We start from the raw sequence: 19860 nt of genomic DNA, 5'->3' as shown, positions 1-19860 counted from the left end.
AGCCTTCTGATTTTTTGGCTGTATTCTAGTTGTGGTAACTAGGCATTTATGTTGAAAATATTCTTACATTTTCTCCTGGGTTTTCAATTTCTGCTGTATCCTATTATCTTTTCCACATTTCACCATTATCCTTCGAATGAGTAATGAAATAATTCTGTTTACATCACATTTGCAGAAACTGAAAGCTAGGAACAAAGTATTATGAATCAGTAGGTAACAAAAACAAGTGGTTTTACTAATACTCTTTAAAGTTCTTCAAGGGGGAAAACTGAGCTCATAGCTAGCTCTCTAGCAGCATTACTGCTGAAGAAGTTCCTGGCTCTACACCACCTTTGCATGACTTTGGTCACAAGGTGAATCAAACAGGGAAACCGATATACCTGGAAAATGATCCAGAAAGAAAAATCCATGAGATTTTGCAGCCAAGTTCCTTACTTCATTCCAGACACAAACACTAATTAAGCTTTTGTAGATACATATCTGTAATTACACTTTTAGGTATATTGCTGTTTAGATCAAATGAAAAATTAACATCCTTGTAACTAGCTGAGAAAGAAAACTGTGAATATTTACATACTCTTACTACTCAGCAATGTTTTATTTTACAGAAAAGCATGCTGTTTTGTCTTGTTGCATGCAGACCAGTTTTATGCTAACACAATCACTGCATGTTTAAGCATATTCCAGTCATGCAGTATGGGTGCAATCCATTAGGCATCTCTCTGATACCTGCTGCTGTTTGTATTTATTAGCTGGTTTGTCTCACAACTTTCTGTGCAAAGTCAAGCATATAGATAGCCACATCCTGCAGTTTTTACCAACCCACAAACACATTAATTTTATTACCAGAGATAGTCCTGCAAACTACCACTACAGCCGTGTCCTCCGGTGCTGAAATGACACATTTTCTTAAGAAATTTACCTCATTACTGCGTAGGCTGCCTAACAAAAATACTTGAGCCTCATACAGGGAACTCCAATTGTCAAGTTCACAATTACTCTTACCTTCCAGTCACACACAAAACCACCCTCCAAACGGTAAGGATTAGCAAAGGAGAACAATGGGTTTAAAAGCAGCTTAAAGCTTTTCAGTCAGAAAACTGGATAGGTTTTGATATGAGCCTTCCATCAGGCTACCGTTTGGTACTCCAGGAATCTCCCCAACCTCAATGGCCATTAGTTCTGTACGATACAAATTGTATAAACCGTGCAATATTAATAGTGTTTTAAAAGGTACCAGATTTTATTAGGTGTTGAGATATGAAACTCAGCTAGGACCACTTATTTTTAACGTTAGGTAAGGCTGTTTTATAAACTGGTACTAAAAGCATTGCACACAGGCAAAAGGACTGAGACTGTCAAGTGTGCTCTCTGCCACTCTGTTGCGTTTTACCGGCTCATGCACCCCGATAAAAGAGATCACCGACCACCGCCATCATGGGGTGGCTCGCCCCCTAAAGAACCTGTGCTGCCACGTCTGTTCCCAGAGATCATCCGGGTTTCCCCCTGGGAATCACCATACGGCCGGGCACCGTGTCACAGGCTGGGGCACTGCCGGAACGGCGGCTTGCGCCAGGTGTACTATTTCAGTAGGCAAGCGCCTCCGTTCAGAAGAACCCCTGCCGAGGGCTCGGCTCCGGGCTGCGCGCCCGCCTGCAAAACCAGCTCCGGAGCATGCCACCTGGCAGCGACAGCACCCGCTGCCACATCGCTGGCGGCCTCCCACGGCGCCAGTATCTGGAGGCGGAGGGCGGCCGGGCCATCTTCACTCCCCGGCTCTACATTCGCAGCTCGGCTACCGCCGGCTCAGCAAGCCCTGATGCTCCGAGCCGGAGACACGGTACTGCCGGGCATCTCCGAGTCGGGCTTCCTTGGCACCTGCGCGCCAGGATAGGACCCGCCGGTTGTACCACTGCGCGCTGCCCATGACCGACGGCGGCCATTTCCTCCCCTCGCCGAGTGGGGTGAGGTAAGGTGAGGCGAGGTCAGGCAGGCACAGCGCGTAATGCGCCTGCGCACCCCGCGCTGCCCGGCCTCCCGCGGCCGGGGGGCGCGCACGCGTGGAGAGGCGCGCAAAACGGGGGATCACCTCCCGCTGCCCTGCGCGTGCGCGGCGTGTCCCCGTGCGCGCAGGGCCGGGGTGCCGCGGGATGCAGTGTGCCCCGGCGCACGCGCGGTGGCGCGAGGCGCCGCGGTTGCTCGGCGGTGGGCTCGGGCGGCGCAGGCGCGGTGCGCGAGAGGACTCCCGGGCCCGGCTGCTGGCGCTGCCGCTGGAGGAGGCTCTGTGCCGGCGGCGGGCTTGGGGCTGCGCGCACGGAACGGCGGGCGCCGGGAGAGGTCGGGCGGGCAACGGCCGCGCGGGGCAGGGTGAGGAGCGCGCTGCGGGGCGGGAGACTCCGCCGGGCCCGGCTGCTGTGGGAGGGATGGCGGGGGACGCCTCGGAGTGGGGCCGATAAAGTTTGACAGCGCCGGCGGGTCCCTCGCAACCGCTGCGGCGGTGGCGGCTTGCGGGGAGGGCAGCGGCTGCCCTTGGGCAGGGCGCGGCGGGGGCGGCCGCCGCCGGGGGCCGGGGACGCTCGCGGGGCACCCGCTAGGCCCGGTGACCCACTTTGCTCCTGTCACAACTCCCGGGCACGTTTGGAGCGCTGCCCGCCTGGCCCAGCGCCCGTCCGGGCCGCTCCCGGCCCCGCCGCCCGGGCTGCGCGCAGGCAGGGCAGCCGCGGGACTCCCCGGCATCCGCCGGCGCCTTGTCCGCGCTGTGCCGTGTCGAGCCGCCGCCGGCCCCTCGGCCGTGGGGCGGCCAAAGCCGCTGGCGCTGCCTCCCCACCGCCGCTCCCCTCCGCTTAGCGGCTCATCCCGCGGGTGCAGCAGGGGCCCCCCACGCTCTAAGGGGTTGAGGGGATTCTGCGGCGGCTCCGTGCGGCGTCGTGATCGGGAAGCATTTGCGCGCCGGCCGGGCGGCTGCACCGCAGGTACATTCGTAGGTGCCGACCCGGCGGCTGGGCCTTGGCGGGCCCCTGGCACCCCCTGCGGCGGGACAGCTTTCCCGGCCCTCGGGGCGCGGCGTGTCCCTGCGGCAGGTGACCGGGGCTGCGGGGTGCACAGCTGAGCATGTACTTCGTGAGGTTGTTTTGATTTTGGTTTTTTCCTCTGATAACTTTATTGCGGTGCCCTCAGTGTGTTCTTAAAGGCGAGGACTGCTCAGTAGCCCCCAGTCCTGCTTCGACTGCATTCTTAAAATGAGTGTGTCAAATGCTCCGTGCGTGTGTATGTGAAATATGACCAGCAAGGGGCTGGAAATCATGGTACTTCATTTTAGTGTTTCTGTTAAGACAGATTCGGATTTTTTGTTGCCTTCGCTTCCAAATTCCTGGTACTTTTGGCCTGGATATAAATTTGGATTGCTTTTTTCATAAGGAGGAGTACTTGTAAGCTCATCGATCGTTTGTAGTGACAGTTTTGTAAGGCTGTTGTTTTCATGTGCATGTTAAAAATGGATCGACTGAGAGGCACAGGGGAAGTCAGATATAGTTCTAGGCGGGATATGAAGTGGCATGTAAAGGTGGAGCGGCTGATCGGAGGTCCTGGTCCTCTAAATCCTTAAAGTAAGTATTATTTTTACTGTGACATAGTTTGATAAGCGTTGCTGTTGGTGGCAGTGTTGACTAAAACAGGCCTGTCGTCCTTGCTCCTAGCTCTCACCTCTATGCTGCCCCCCTCAGCTGTAGCAGCACAGCCGTTCGTGGAACCGTGTCCCGTCACTGAACTCGGCCGAAATGATCCAGGTTAAAATTAACTACCTTTTTTTTTTTTTGAATGTGGTTATATTTAACCTGGATCGTTTCTCCGGGTGACAGGTGTGCCAGAAGGCAGGAGGATTGTTTGAGCAAATAGTCTAGTGAAAGAAGCACTTGAGAAATACACCTCAGTTGTGGTAGTCCTGGCAGAGTTCAGTCTGAGCAGTTGTGGTTATTTCACACTATTCAATCTTACAGGAATAAAATCCATTTGTCTATGAATATCTATGGGCTTGGGGCCTGTTATTTGAAGTGTGATAGCATTTGGTTATTGAACTAGAGGAATTCTACTTGACAGGACAAGTAGCTGCATTCATTTTTTAAAATAAACTATTGATTTTCAGATATATATCCTTTCAGATACTTTCTCAAACACGTTACAGGTGCTAGTTTCAGATTACCAAACGTTACCTTACATTACATTGGGTTAGGAGGGTTTTGGTTGAATGTGGGTGCTGATGTTTTTAAGATGAGAATTTTGTTGGTAAGGCAAGAGTTACCTCTTCTTAACAAACAGTCTAAAGAGTTAAAAAGATAACTCCTGGGTTGATATGTAATAGTTTAAGGTGCTATTCAGCCTTATTTTGTTTTCTGTTTCTTCTGCTTCATGTTCTTATGTAGAAAAGTTTAACACACACACACACACACAGGTAAAATAAAGATGTGAGGAAATCAGAGAGTATTTTCTATATTAATCTCTGAGGGTTCCATAAATTCTCTGTTGTAGGTAATTTTACTCTTTCTGTACTTAACAATATTAAAACTGAGTGGTAATTACTTTAAAATTAATTTCTAGTGTTGAATAATTATCTTGTTAGCACAGGATTTCACCCAAGTCATGTATCTTCACGGATGGATTTGTCTTGCCAAGAAAATAGTCACTTTCAAGAGTTTTGAGCATTTTGCTGTTTTCTTCTATTTTTGCTATATTTCTTCTTTTTTTTTGCTGTATTCTTGTATTCTAAATTAGTGCAAAAAATTGAAGATAAAAATCATTAGTAGAGCTATTGACCACTCTCCTCACATGTGCTTCATGTGAAATGTTATTACAAACTTGATTAGTAATGTTTTTTTTTTCATCACACTGCAGTGAGTAGGGCTTTCTTGAGGAAAAGACTTTGTTAGATATTCAAACTATATTAGGGTACTGACTGATAGCTGCATAGCAAAGACAGTAGTAGTTGTTCCTGAGATTCTTCTATTTATTTATTTCATAAGTGTTTTTAACTTTTCTATGTTAAGTGAGCTGATTTGCTCACTTCTGTACTGGTGCCACTGAAGGAGTGACACAAGAACAGGAGAGAGTCACTATGCTGCTGGGGGAGCAGTGGCTGGTTTAAGGCAACTTTCTCTCTGGAGGGGATAAAAATACCTGTGAAACTATGGATAGACTGTCACCAAACCTTTCAACTGGGTCTCTCATCTTCTACTAATACTGAATTGTTGTTAGTAGTCCTCGTTATTAGTGGTATTAGTATTATTATTTTGAATTTAGTAGTCTTGCAGGATAATAATAGGTATAGGAAGTACACCTTCAGTTATGTAGCAGTCTAAAATGAAATTCCGATGTCTCAATGTATCTGTGGCATAAGCAAATTCGGATATATCAATTGGAAGGTATCTCATTCGCTGTTGTGGGTGGTTCCTGTAGGGGAAGTAGCTTAGTACTGCATTTGGCTCTTTTGTTAAGTCAGTTATTGGGGGGTGTCTGTAGTAATTTGAAACTGTCAGAGATTCCCCTCTTCATTTGCTGCAAGAGTTAAAGATGTGAAATACAAAATCACAGAAGAGGAAAGAGACTCATAGTTGATGCAGTTGTGTGCTGCCCTGAAGGATTACATTCTCAGCCCTTACTGCTGCCACAAAATTCTTTTGTAATGCAAAAGCCATTTTAATTTTTGCATACCTCATGCCTGAGTGTTTAATTTTATAGTCTTAATATTCCCTTACCATACTTTTTGTGTATAATATAAATTCTTAATTATAGCTGCTTTCAGAATATATAAACATATATGTAAAAAGTTTTGATACTCTGAGGTTGTCATATATTTAGTATTATGTGGAAGCAACAAGGCTTCTCATTCTTTCAGCACTTTCGTGTTGCACAGTTTGGACACTTTCCAGCTGTTACATTTTGTCATTAAAATCACTGAATTAGTTTTCTAATTCTGCACTGCTGTTTTGAGCAGTATTGCTGAGTATATTATAAAATCATCATTAGTAACATTAATATTTTATTAAATATAGTTCCTTAGAAATTAGATATACCCATGAGATTCAAGACTGATAAAGGCTTGTATTTAGAGAATGGAGCTTATTAAGCTTAGTAGATACTATGGGCATTCCTCATCTTCATGATAAAAATGTAGCCAAATTAGGCATAAATGCTTCTACATGAATGTTTAGTCCTTAAAACTATGTGTTTAATAATCTCGGAGAATATAATAAAGCTTCAGTTTTGAAGCTATCATCATTTCCCCACAATGGCAGCCTTGTACCACCAGATAAGTGGTGCTAGTTTATTATGCTCATATAAACCAGAAGAAAACAATTCTTGGAGTAAGGTCCATTTAAAGTGGATTTTAAAAATATATGTGGCTTTGTTCTTCTATAGAGGTCCATTTAGAGTTCCATTAAAAGGATGTTTGCAGGTTTCTCTGAAAAGTTTTTGTTTTTTTTTATTTATGTTATTTTGCTATATGGCCAGATCCATAAAATAATACAGGGAGGTCAGAACTGTGGTTTAGATGGACTGTGGGTGTCTAGCCCCAAATAAAATTGTAACCATGTGTAGGCTAAATTTTACAGGTCTCTATGTTTTCACTAGTGAAGTTTTTCAAACACTTTGGAGTTTTGTTCTCATTCAGATCTTCCATAATCTTGTCACAACTGAGCATCTTGGCATCTAAATCTGTTTACTATTATTAAATTAGGCAATCTGTAAATTAGGCATTCACTTCTCCAGAGGCATGTTCAAACCACACCTCAGGCACACCTATGGGATTGGACTAAGACCAAAACCCTGTGGTGACTCTCCCTTTTGTTCAGAAAAAACAAAAGGTGAGGAGGAAGAGATTTTGTTGATGTCTCCTTAAAAAACCTGAACAACAAACTAACAAAACCCCAAACCCTAAAAATCCACTTTTCCTTGTGTATAAGATGATTAAGGTCTAATTGGGCTAAAGAGAGATACTAGGCCAGTTATTTTATTGGAGAAAAAGGAGGAGAGTGCCTCTGTTCCAAGAACTGTTTTGTATTTTCTTCCATTTAAAACTTTAAATGCCGTTAGAAACTGGAAATCAGGACTTGTCTCTGTCATTTGGGTGCCCTTCTCCCTAGAGAAGTATGCATATTGCTGGTTCTGCTTTGTCCAGTGAAGCTTACTTTTTAATTTTTCTTCCATGTTCTGAAGAGTGCCACTGAAATGAGAAGTTCTGAGTTGATGTATCTTCCCAGTGAAATGTGGAGCCTGCTTAGAGGTTATGGTTTGAACCCCTTCTGGCAGACTAGAGAGTGGCTTTCAGATTTCTCTGTGCCAAGTTACTGTGCTGTAACTCTGTGCTGCTGGACATAATGAGAGCACATCTTTTTCCTCCTGGCATGTTAAAGAGTATATTACTCCTCAGTAATTACTACTGAGTGGGAAAAGCTTAGTTATATATGTCAAGGACAGGGACTAAACTTACCTGTGTCCTGGGCCTTCACAAACAGGTTTGCATCTCTACTAACTTTTTCAAATCTTGCTGAGTGATGTGACTCTTGCTGGTTTTGGTTCTTTGGAACTGTTGTATGAAATCCCTTCTTGTGCCCCACTGATAATTTCTCAGTGAGAGTACACCTTAGGGTAGCATTGCTTATTACAACCAGAGCAAAATTTAATTAGTAACTAACCAGGTGTTAGTGGTGTTGCTGTGGGACACACAGAAGAGAAGCAGAACCTGGGAATGGGCTGATTATCCAGCATGATGTCTGAATTTTAAGTGCTGTATAAGAAGGGTATGGTATTGCTACATCATCTGCAAGAGTTTTTAGCTTGCAGCTCCAGAAATTTGTAAATCTCAGTGCTGGTGGAAGGATGGTCTTGGATACCATAAGCATCTCTATCTGCTGAACTAGTAGATATCCAGAAAGTTCCAGTACTTGCTTTTAAATACTACTGGGGTAAATATTTGTGAACATAGAGGAGGTGGACCAGCCTGTAACAAGTGGTTCTTGTAGGAAGGAGGGAAGTTAATGTGTGACTTTTCCAATGGGTACATTAAAAGTCTTGAGGAAATCTGCATAAATATTAAATTATGATCTTAGAGAATGAGAGTATGAGATACTAAGGTCCCTGATTTAAAAAGTATACTTTAAAATAAATAGAGTTAATACCTAATTTCATATTTCTAATTCTGAGAATGCTGCTGCTCTTGTAAATAACTCACCATTTCTACATTTTGGGTAAAGTTGATGACGTAAACATTAGTTTCTGGTGTTCAAGAGCATTTGATGTGTTTGGCTGTTTCAAAAAGTGTTTAATGTCTTGTCAAAGTCTGGCTTCCACCTTTTTACTGACATGCACCCAGTTTGGTGGCTGCTGGCAAGGAGGTGGTTATGAATTTGGAGAGTGTGTGGTGTCGTAAGGTAAAAGGTTCATAATTTTTCAGATGAATCTTGTTAGAGAAGTGTGACAGTTTTAGGTGTTCATCAGTCATCCAAAAATTTAGAGATATGTTAGGGGAAACCTGTCTTGTTAAATGGAGTAGCTTCCCCAGTCCTTAGACCCCTAATGGTGTATTTGAAACATAAGTGTAAAGGTCAAGGGAGATGTGAAAATGTTTTGCCAAAGTCTGCTTATTTCCCTTGGCTCAGTAAACAAGTAATTTTTTTTTTCCATTAAAGGCTGTAGGGTGTTGCCTTTTTTAAGCCTGATTTCCAAAGAAAATGTGATTTATGCTTTTTTTCCTTGTTTTCTCTCATTCCTTCCTCACATATTCACCAATGGCTTTTAAAATCATTCACCAGTTACAACCATTTTTGTAGGAGAGAGATAAATGTCAGCCTATAGTTTTCCTACAGTTGGGGGAAAAGGCAAACTCTTAAGAGAGTGCAATACAATTGGCACTGGCCTGTCTTGTTTATTTTTTTTCGGCATGACTGGGTCTGTGCTAGATGGGAGAACACAAGCCAATGGGTCTTGAGGAGACAGGTATACCATTGGGTTGTTTTGGAAGGGGATGGGGACTGAGGATATTGTGGTGTGTCAGAGGGATGATGGGAGGGAAAGCTGCTTCTTCTTGTGGGGAAGAAGAGAGCAGAGCTATCAGAACTGTGCTGTGCTGCCCCTGAAGAACTCAATGATAAGTTGGTGAAAGGTATTTTGACCCTTAACCAGGAATCACTGTTCTGAACAGAATTACATGATACTCTGTTTCACTGACTGCAGGGTTGCCCACTCAGTTTGGTTTGGTATGTAAAATAAATCCTTCTGAAATTAAAAGAATAGCTTTAAGTTGTGGTTAAATTCTTATCTTCCCATTGTATTAGAGGAAAAATGGTTTTGATGTATTTCTTTTAAAAGTCTAGAATTTAGACCTTGCTTTCAGTACTAAAAAGGAAAAGAAAGTGTAACTTGAGCTGAAGAAATAGGACTTTTCCCTTGAAAGACCATAGTGAATAAGTGCTTTTACTAAGGGAGATATGAAACTGAAAGGGTGCCATCTGAAGATTTCTGTTTATACCAGACAGATACTGTACAAAATATATCCATTAATAGCCAAAGAATAAGATTTTTTTTTCTCAGTATAAGAGCAAAGGATAGCACTTCCCAAATGGGAATTTCTGTAAGTCCACTTTGCTGTCCTATAACATGGAGTTAATAGTTGAAAAGCAGAAGGGGCTAGATTTCTGTCTAAATGACATTTCTCTGGTTCTTTCCTGTCTTGCATGTATTTGCATTACTGATTAATCATGCTAAACAGTGAACTAAAGTTTACCTCATTATGTTCAACTTGCAGGATTTTATCAAGTCTCAGTGGAGAATTTTAGTGTGTCCTCCTTATGGGTTTAGAGAAATTTCTCATAGACTTAGGAATGGTGAAAGTGAAGAAAATTTATTATCTTGCTACTTTTGTTTCTTGAGAATTCCCAGCTCAATAATGCAAAATAGGCTTTTCAAGCCTTCAAGAGCCAATATATAATCTTCACAAATTTTATAGTATTCACAAATTTTAATTAATTTCAAGTATTAAAACAGTTCTGCTTTAAAATATAATGGACTGCAAAATAACCAAGAGGGCCTTGATTTGTGCTTATTTAAAAGTAGTTTTCATAGTAACAACAAATATTCTAAAGGAAACAGGATTTTCCTCTCACTGTGAGTAGAAAAGCAAGTAGCAGCATGAATAACAGTTTCCAAGAACTGTCAGAATAGGAATGCAGAGTCACACATATACTCACTTTCCTCACTGACAATTATCGTGTAGTAAAATGATTTATTAAATTTTTTTTTGCCATCCACAACAGCAATATTCATTATATGTAATCTAGCTACTACCAGCAGTAGCGTGGCTGAGGATGAAACTAGAGTTTGAAACAACTATGATAGTTCCATGATAGCTCTGTCATCTCAGCAATTTTGCTCAAAATATGTTTTCCAAAAATGTTTGTTGTTAAAATACTGTATTTCATTTTTTTTTCTTCAAGTTGTTTTTTTTCCCCAGCCCAGAAGCATTAGTTGAACATGCTGTGCTCACTAAGGCTTTGCATGATGTTTCATAGATAATAAGATACAGTTATAGCCTTGAAGAGCTTGTGATCTGAATTTTACTGATGTAGAAAATGAGGAGGATAACCTCAGAAAGGGGAACAAGGGTTCAAGTAAGAAGTGAGTTATAGTGAGTGAATTAAACCAGTTGTCATTTGTAAGAACAGAATAGGGTAGATCAGCAAGGATGGAAGATGAGAATATAGAAGCAAAAGACAGCATAAAGCAAGTCCAAATAGTATAGGGATTTGAAGGAAAAGAGGGAAAATGTTTTATTTTGCAAGATCTGGAAAGAATAAGAAAATCAGGAGAGTAGTCTGATTCAAGGTGAAGAGTAACTGGAAGGTGCTGGAAAATGAGACAGGAAGAAGATACTTAGAAACTTATATATTATGTTGATGGATTTGGCTTTTATGAAGAAAAAGCTTGATGAGACAGTGAAAGAATTTGAGAATGTGCTGGTTTGATCGGCTTGGCAGAAAAATCAGGACACACATTCTAGTACTGAGAATTTTTTTAACCTCTTAAGAAATTTATCTGTCAATTTAATTTGCTTTTAAACAACAGGCAGTTGTGTCTTAAGATTCAGTCTCAGGCTTTCACGTTGCTTTGTTGCTGCCTGCTATTACACCCAGGCCTTGTTTAAGCTGGAGGACTTTTTATGAGTTCCAGTGCAATTGAGGTGGTACCATAGAAACTTCTAACATCAAAGGTAATTGAAGCATTATCACTATCTAAGTCAAAAGGATCACAAACTTTTTTCATGAAAATAAGTGAAACTGCTTTTCAAAATTATTTTCATTAAACTGGTACTACCTTTATATAGACAGTTAAATTTATAGATGATTTATATTGAGTTAGATTAGTCTTTGTATTGCTGGCATAAAAATGAAAAGTAATCTCTCATAAGCTTGCATATATTGATTTTTAAAATGGCACTTAGGCACTTTTCCTGCCCCTTGTAGTTTGCCATTTTTTCTGTATATGCTGGTACTTGATAAAAAACATTGATTTCTGACATCAGAATATTTCATTTTACTGTACACATAAATAGATGATAAGTCTCCCTTTCTTAACCCATTAGTCTTGTTTGGTAGACCTTCTTCAGACATTGGCATTCTTCTTCCTCAGCTTGACAGCTTCTTCTATCTGTGTTTTATCTACTAGGGGACAAGGAGTCAAAGAACAGGGATTTTGAAGTTCTTTTAATTTTTTTATATGCTTTGCCACATGGGAGTGTTAAACAGAAAGTATCAATAATGATAACCATCAGTTAACCCAGCAGGATTGTAAGCAGTGAGATTACATTATAAAATTGATGCATGTCTATTTAAAACAGAGCCCTGTATGTAGGAATACAGAATTTGGGATGGGTAGTAGATGGAGCCATTTCCTTGCGAAATAGAGTGTGTATGGAGATCCCTAATGTATAGTTAGCTTTTGCTTACTGAAATGAGTTTTTCATTAAGTTAGGGGAAGTTGTTCTGAATGGATTTATCTTTATAGAACTGTGGGCTTTTGTTGTTGTTTTTCAGAAGACTGTGCCAAAAAAGACTTGCTCAGATGACATCACATTTGGACTACTAAAGTTCTCCACCCACTCTGCAAGGCACAAAGCATTTCTAGGTAATTAAAGTAAGTATGTAGATTTTATTGCTACTAGAACAGTGATGCTTTAAACAGAAGCATCTCCTTTTCAACCTCAGGCAAGGTAGACATTCCACTTCAATTTGAGATTGAAATTAATGTTGTGTGGGGGTAAGAATAAACTTCAAATAAGCTTTTAATAAGCTTTATTTGTATACTGGAGCATGGAATGAAACAATTGAACTAACTGTATCTGAGCTGCCTTGAAAAATAGAAGTTAAAAAAATCCCCAGCCCAACACATCCTGTGGTGGCACTGTCCCTGGCAGTGAAGTTAGCTAGTACGGCCCTGTGATTTCTGGAGACTGAATTAGTATCTCTCCCAGGGATGCATTGCAGTGAATGAGCATATGTACTGCAGTGCTTACAGCTTTTTTTTTGGGTGGATTATTTGGTTGGGTTTTTTTTCTCTTGTTAAAGTGGAGGGTGGGCTTAATAGCTCCACTTTAATAGAAGTTAATGTAAGAATATATATAGAGAGAAAGCAAAAGAATGCATATTAATAGGTTCAAGTATCAGTATCTCTGTTCACATGCCATCTTATTTGTGAAAAGGTTGCATTTCTGTACTTCTTAGATTGGTCGCTCTGCGTTATTCAGCTGAAGATGGACCAGGAGGTGCAGATGCTCATGTTTGCAAGATTTGTTCATGTCTTATCTTGCAGTAAAGTTATTGATTGCTTTGTACATCTGTGGTCACACAAAGAGAAGCACAGAGCAGACAGAGTATTTTGTTTAAGGTTTGTCTTATAAGTGACAAAGGGGTTTTGATTCGTTGTATCATGAGGATCATGGCCATAGCCCTCTGTAGCCTTTATGTGTATGTTTACATGTTTTTCGTAAGTGGGTATTATTGTTAAACCTTTTCAGATGTTCCGTTGTTTTATTCACTGGGTCAGAAAACCCTGAAACATGATGATCTGTTTAGGTAGATCAGACATTGTGCCAGTCTTGCTGAAACTGGATTATTTTTTCTTGCTGGCAGAAAGCCTTCTTATGTTCCCAATGGCTTGTCATGCATTGGAGATGTTTGATTGTGCATGAAGTTTGGTTGTGAATGGAGTTAGAGGTGGCAGTGCTTGGAGTTAACGATGCTTGACATTTTATATTCTAAGACCCTGGTTTTAGTTGCTTATAATTTAGCAAGACTTAAATCACTGAGCAGTAATTCTTTGCTTTATATATCTGCTTCAGCTAAAACTTTACCAAAAGTCAGCCTGTATGTCTGAGAATGAGATGAGGGGGAGCAGTGTACTGTTTTCTTGACTCAAAAGGCAATGAAAATCCTACTCCTGGAAACATAAAGCACCTGTATATGCTAGAGCAAGCACTCAAGGTTTCAGGAGAAAACTTAAACAGTTATGTTGGGTTTTTTTTTTGGTTTGAGTTTTTTTTTTTGTTTTGAGAGGTTTTTTTTTGTTTGTTTTTTTTTGTGCCATTCTGAACTCTTATATTAGCTGGCTTGATAGGTTTCTGAGAATATGGTTGGCATCAGTTCAGTGATTTGTCTAAATCCATTTCATCTGTCCAAATCAGATGAGATAAATATATTCCAAATCTTTTTAATTGTACCCAGACAGAGCTACTGAGCATGTTCTAGCTCTGCTGTGAGAAATGAACAGACCTAATCTCCTCAACTCCATTGTAATGTCAGGTACAAACACTGAGTAAGGAGACTTTCTTTTGCAATTTGTGCTTTTCTTTGGGTGCATCCCCTGTCTGCTGTTGATTCTTTCACATGCTGCTTCAGTAGTATATTTCCATAACTGTTGTGCATTTTTGATTCTACATTTCTATATTGTTTGATTTTTCTTCTTTATTGCCGATCTTGTGTTCAGAACAGATCATAGTAAACCAGATTGTTTTGAACAATGCATACGGTTAAAATGCATACTGATTAAAAGTTATGAAAGACTTCTTTTTGAGCATCCTGAAAACTTACGCTTGCTGTGCATCTTTGGTGTTGCTTTTCATGTAACTTTTTTAGATCATGAGGACCTGCTTTGTTTTATTAAGAATTTGTGTTTTCCAGGGCAGAGTTCAGCTTATTTACTACTTATCCCTCCCTGGTTTGCTTTCCTTCATGTTTACGTTTTCATATTACTTTTATTTATATTTCTTCCTCAGGGCTATTTTTTTCTTAGCTTATGCTGAAAATCCTCATTTTAAAACTGTTCTTAAGTTACAGAGTACTTTTTCATTTACTTATATAAAACCTTCTTTTTATACCTGTTTCCTTAATGTTTTTCACGTAAGTGTGAAAAGAAAATAACTAAATAGACAGAAAATACTTTTGACACTGATTTGTGAAAATAGAAGAGAGATCTGAAAATTGTACTCTTTCACACTGACTTGTATGCAAGTATGAGTGCTTGCAGTAGTGTCTCTGTGCTTCTCTCGAAGTGTGCCTGTGTCACTACCTGTGAAAAAATACATGTACACAGGAGAACAGTGAAGTCAAGCTATCCTCTTACTTGATTTGTTCTTAAACACCCACTATAGAAGTTAAATGAATGAGTAGCAGCAGCACAACCAGTCCTTGTCCAAAAGGAATAGGAAATGAGTAATACAAGGCAGTTAGTTATCTGGGTCATAATTTTTTGGGCTGCTCTGTTTATCACAGTAAGGAAAAATCGCAACTCATTAAATCAGAAATTGTTTAATAGGGTATAGACAGCTAATGATCTGAAAGTGGTCTCTTGGTTCCTAACTGAGATTTCATGGGGGGGGCAGGGGGAAGAGATTGTTTCTGAGCAAGCTAAGAGATTATCCTAGGTTTTACATATGGCTCAGAGCAGTTCACTTAAATTAATGGAATACCATAGTGGAGTTGCTGACTGAAGCAAAGGAATGCCCTGGGCCAGGCAGAAAGGAGGAGGAGGTGAGAGAAATCATCACCCTGTTTGTCTACAGATTCAAAGTATGAGACAGGTAAAGACAGACTTACAAGACATGTTGGAGACTTCTAGTTCTATTTTCTTTTGCTGAAACTAGAACTTGTAATGTGGAGGATGATCTTTATGTTTCCATCCCTCCCTTTTGCTTATTACGGGATTGCAGTGAACTTTTAAAGTATTTTGGGGATTTGTGTGTTGAAGTGACCCAGGAGTATCTGGTGTTCATGCGTTACAGGAAGATGAAGTCTGTGTTCAGTGTAGGAGTAAATGAAATGATTTATTGCTTATTAGATCTTTATTGATTGAAAATGTTGTATTTAATATTAAAATTATATCATTGTTTAAAAAAAAACAGTGGGATAAGCTGCATTTAATGTTTGATGAAAATTGCTGCTGATTTTTTTTATTATTAAAACTAGAATTACTTACAAATTTGCTTTCAAGTCCTGGTGCATACAGAAGGAAGCTTCTGAAATGAAAAATATTGTCATTATACTTAAAATTTTCAATATATGTACATGTGAAAGTTTTTTTTAGTGTTGTTTTGTGGTTTGTTTTTTGTTCATCTTAAAAGACAATTTTTCTTTAGAAATTGCTTTTAAAAGATCTGCTTTTCTTATTATCTAATTTTAGCAAATGCAGAGTGAAACCCATTCTTTCATTTGCAAAAAATCTTCTGGAAAATTACTTGGATGTTTTATATTGAATGTCAGTGAAACTAGGTGAGTCTCTGAATATTTCTGTTATTCTGAGCAACTAATGAGTTTACTGTGTGTGACAAAACTGTGTTTATAACTTACAATGCTAAGCGAAACTCTGGCATTTAACCTAAAATTATTATATAAACAAATTACATTATTCACAAAGGAGAAAAAAAAAGTAAAAGAGCAAAGATTAAGCAATGTATTCCTGGCTTTACTCCTAAGGTAAAAAACTGTGGATATGCTCAATATATTTTTATCTAGTGTTTTTTTAATGAAGTTCTTGCATAACATAAGTTGCTTGATTAGGTTCCTTTAATATTTCTGTGTTCCTGTATTTGTTCTTGGAGATGGTGTTCAGAACCAGGCTAATTTCAGTCTTACACTAGGATAATAATCCTGTGCCGTCAGTCTAATTTTTTTTCTCAGTTCACGTAGTTGCTTAGCACTGGGTTTGGAAATCAGTTTGAATGATTGAAGCAAACACATGTTCATCTTCAGCCCTTTTAAATTCTGTTTGAGTTAGCACAAGTTAAATCACAGTGATAGTGCTTACATGCCTGTCTCAGTGTACACCATCTCAATTTTCAAATCATAAAAAAGGCCTGACAGCTCTGTTTTGAAAGTTCAGAGATGCCAGAATCTTTGGTTTTCTCTTGCTGTATTTAATAGCGCAGGTAACAGGAGGAAATAAATAAATAAATAAATGAAAGAAAAAAATCTGAAAGAAATAAGGGGAAAAACTAAGTAAAATATTTAAAGGGGAGAAAAAAATGACATAAAAATAGAGTGAAGAAAGAAAGCAGAATTGAAGCCAAACTATTCTGTTTTGTAAGATGATACCTGCTTTGGTTAGTCTGGTTTGGAAAGGTGCTCAAGCTACATGCCTTTCCCAGAAAAGTAGTTTGTAAGTTCTGCTACAAGTGCAAAGTGATCTTTTGCCTCTATTGGTAATATAGAGGTCTAAATCAATTATTAAATCCCTGGAAAATTTTGAGTGGCCTTTGTGATGGTGATGTTTGCTTCTGGAGTCCAGATGAAATCAAATCCAAAATAAACCCTCTTGAGCAGCTAGCAATGGAGTGCCAGCACCAGCTGTTTTGATCTACTGATCCATTTCTACTGTTACAGATGACTTGCTAATGGAAACCGAGCCAAAATTGCTCTCTCTGGTTATAGGTCAAGTATACGAGGGTGATGAACATCTGTGATAGGTATCTATCCTACAAATCCAGTTACAAGTTTCACTGCTAATATTTACAGCTTTCAAAGTGCCACAGGTGTTCTGTGCAACTTTTGTTAATATAAGCTGTCAGGGAAACAAATACTAGAAGTGACAGTGAATCAAATGACTAAATTGTAACTGCCTTTTGAAACTTTTATTTAATCTGTTATTCTTCCCTGTGTATATTGTTAAATCTTGATTTCCTGAATTTCATGATTTTTATACATAATTCTAAATTGTTTACACTTCCCACTTCAAGTGTTTTGCTTGAGCTCCTCATCTGCACTGAAGAAATCGCCAAGTCCAGTGTTTTATTGCAGTCATTAAGTAGGAACAAGACAAAAAATGGCAGAGATAGTCTCCACAGGTGTTTGCAGTTGTTACCATTTTTCTATACATTGGGCTGTCATGAACCAAGACTGATTTATTTCCCCCGACCCCTCGAAAGAATTCCTCAATTTAAAGTTGTAGATTAGAGTTCCTAAGGTTTTGAAAATTTAAGTAAAGTTTATTTGCCAGTGTTAAACCATTTTATCTTGAAGGAAAATTTGTAAGAGTTCTCCCCATCTACTCCATGTAATTTTAACTTCAGAGATTCCCAGGAATTTTTGCACACTTGCTGCTAGTGTCATATCCCCCATGTCTAAGTCAATTGTCAGAGCTAAGCTTGTCTTGTTTGTGAGATGTTTGCAGAATCCAGGCCTTAGCTTTCAGCATTTTTTCCAGAAAATTTTTAATATTCAAGCAAGATTTATATTTACAGGGACTTGTAAAACAACAGCCTTTTAATACAATAATTAAAAAACATATCTAAGGTTATAGTGGCACAAGTATCAGCAGTGTTTTGGAGAACTCTTAATTTATGGAAGCCAGTTATTTTTTTTTCAAACCAGGTTATTTGTGGCGTTATTTAAATTTATTTTATTCAGTCTATTCCCTGAGGTTGTAACTAGCATAAACATATTTTAAAAGTTAGCATATTTTATTCTCCTAGTCTTAAGCATCTCTCCATTCAATTTGTATCATCCTTTCTAAAGGAGCAGCTGTAGGCCATGGAGGTGGTGGAGTACCATCCCTGCATGTCTTAAAGAAACGTGTAGATATGGCATTCAGGGACATGGTTTAGTGGGGGACTTGGCAGTGCTGAGTTAATGGTTGGACTTGATCTTTTCCAATCTAAATAATTTTATGCTGTTCTAAAAACCTAATGCATTAAGCAAAGATCAGAATTTAGTACCTAGCTGCTTCATAACAGCAATTCAAGAGGAAGTTTGTTGGAAGTCAGAATCTGAGAATTTTAAGCCAACAAGGTACAAAGAGTTCTCATTATTTTTTAAGTAGTCTTGTCTTATATTTCACTGTTTACTTGAAGTATTTCATTCTCACTCTGTATGTTTTTAATGTGTTAGCCATAACTAAACTGCTTCAAGCCTTAATGTATGTTTAAATAGAATACAGCTTTTTTCAACAGCCTGTTAGCCTTTGGCCTCAAGATATAATTCATATTAGTTTCAGGTTTTCCTGTGAATATTGATAGCTTTTGAAATCCTATTCCTCTATACAAGTGTTAAATAGACTACTAGCAAGATCCTAGGTTATTGAAACTATGTTCAGAGTGTTCTGAGCAGAACAGAATTGCCATTGAAAATAAAACCTGATTATAGCTTTATTTTTTGATAACTGATATGTTACTTGAAAATTGGAATAAAAATGCCTTTATAAATACTTGTTTAATGTTACTTTTCAGGACTTAAGTGCTAGGATGATTAAGTCAGGTTCCATTAATAAAGTGGGAAAAAAGCTTCTAAGGGGTGTTTTATTTGCTTTAAGATATTAACTGTAAAATACATCTAGTGCAACTTGATTTTTGACTAGATCCTACTTGCTAATTTCGGTGGCAGTCCTAACCAGTACTAATTTTAGCATCTTCAGGATTGACCTGGAAGAGAAGGGTGTAAATGTTTGCAGATGAAATATGGTGGTACTAATCTGGGAGATGATGAGAACTTGAGAGTGCAGAGAAGGCTTTGAGGGGCAAGAAGTAAACCATGCGTTATGGTGGATAGAAGTAGTGCAGTCTGATCATTCTGTGAAAGAAAAGCTAGAAAAGGATGAAAGAGAAAATGAAAAAAGCTGAGAAAAAGAGTTTAAAGTCATGCACATATAGTGAGTAGTACTTGATACAATTTTGTGGTATTTTATGTGGTAAAAAAGACTAAGAGTTCTCACATAAATAACTTAGAGGATTCCTTTGAAACTTCTAAAAGTTCATATGGAAATGTCAGGACAGAATTTGAATTCCCCAAAATACAAAAAAGGAGCAAATTTGTGACTTTTTTCTCCTCCATAACCTAATCTTGAAAATTCTTGTCTCACACATGCTGCTGCTGCTCAGGTGAATGAGGAAAATATTTAAACAAATTTGATACCTGTGTAAATTGATAATGTTTTAGAAACAGAATGCTGAAAACCAGTTGCTTAAATGTTACAGTGCTACTTCAAACTACAATTTTCCTTTGAACAGTGTTTATTGAACAGTCAGAACTTCAGTATTCTGTGTTAAGTATTCTAGTACTTGAATACGGAAGTAAAGATGTTCTTCCTTTTTTATTTCTATATGAATAAGGATATCTATATGCAGACTGATTATAGTAAAATTACTTTAGAGTTGACTTTATACGCTTTTTTTTTCTGCATTGCTGTTTCTGTTCGGTTCATGTACTACTGTCTTCTTTGAAATAATGCACCATCCTTCCTGTCTGAGCAAGTCCATTCATTGACTAAATGTTGGCTGATGTTCCATTTCCTTTTAATTCTTGCTTATAGTAGGGTGGTGAAAGAGTACCT

At 39.2% G+C, this 19860-nt stretch overlaps 1 protein-coding gene across 1 annotated transcript in view; it reads left to right on the top strand.

Annotated features, from left to right (window-relative positions):
- The first annotated feature begins 3497 nt into the window (after window positions 1–3497).
- The window catches only part of CLOCK (clock circadian regulator), a 54886-nt gene continuing 38523 nt past the window's right edge, over window positions 3498–19860 (top strand). Inside the window, exons 1-3 of the mRNA XM_005149077.3 lie at window positions 3498–3605; window positions 12081–12180; window positions 15721–15809. The gene's annotated coding sequence lies outside the window, so the exon portion shown is untranslated. The remainder of the gene's footprint in view (window positions 3606–12080; window positions 12181–15720; window positions 15810–19860) is intronic.

The sequence above is a fragment of the Melopsittacus undulatus genome, chromosome 7 (assembly GCF_012275295.1).
Source record: "Melopsittacus undulatus isolate bMelUnd1 chromosome 7, bMelUnd1.mat.Z, whole genome shotgun sequence".
NCBI lineage: Eukaryota > Metazoa > Chordata > Aves > Psittaciformes > Psittaculidae > Melopsittacus > Melopsittacus undulatus.
Note: the sequence above shows the minus strand (reverse complement) of the source record. Positions and strands in the feature narration are given on the sequence as shown.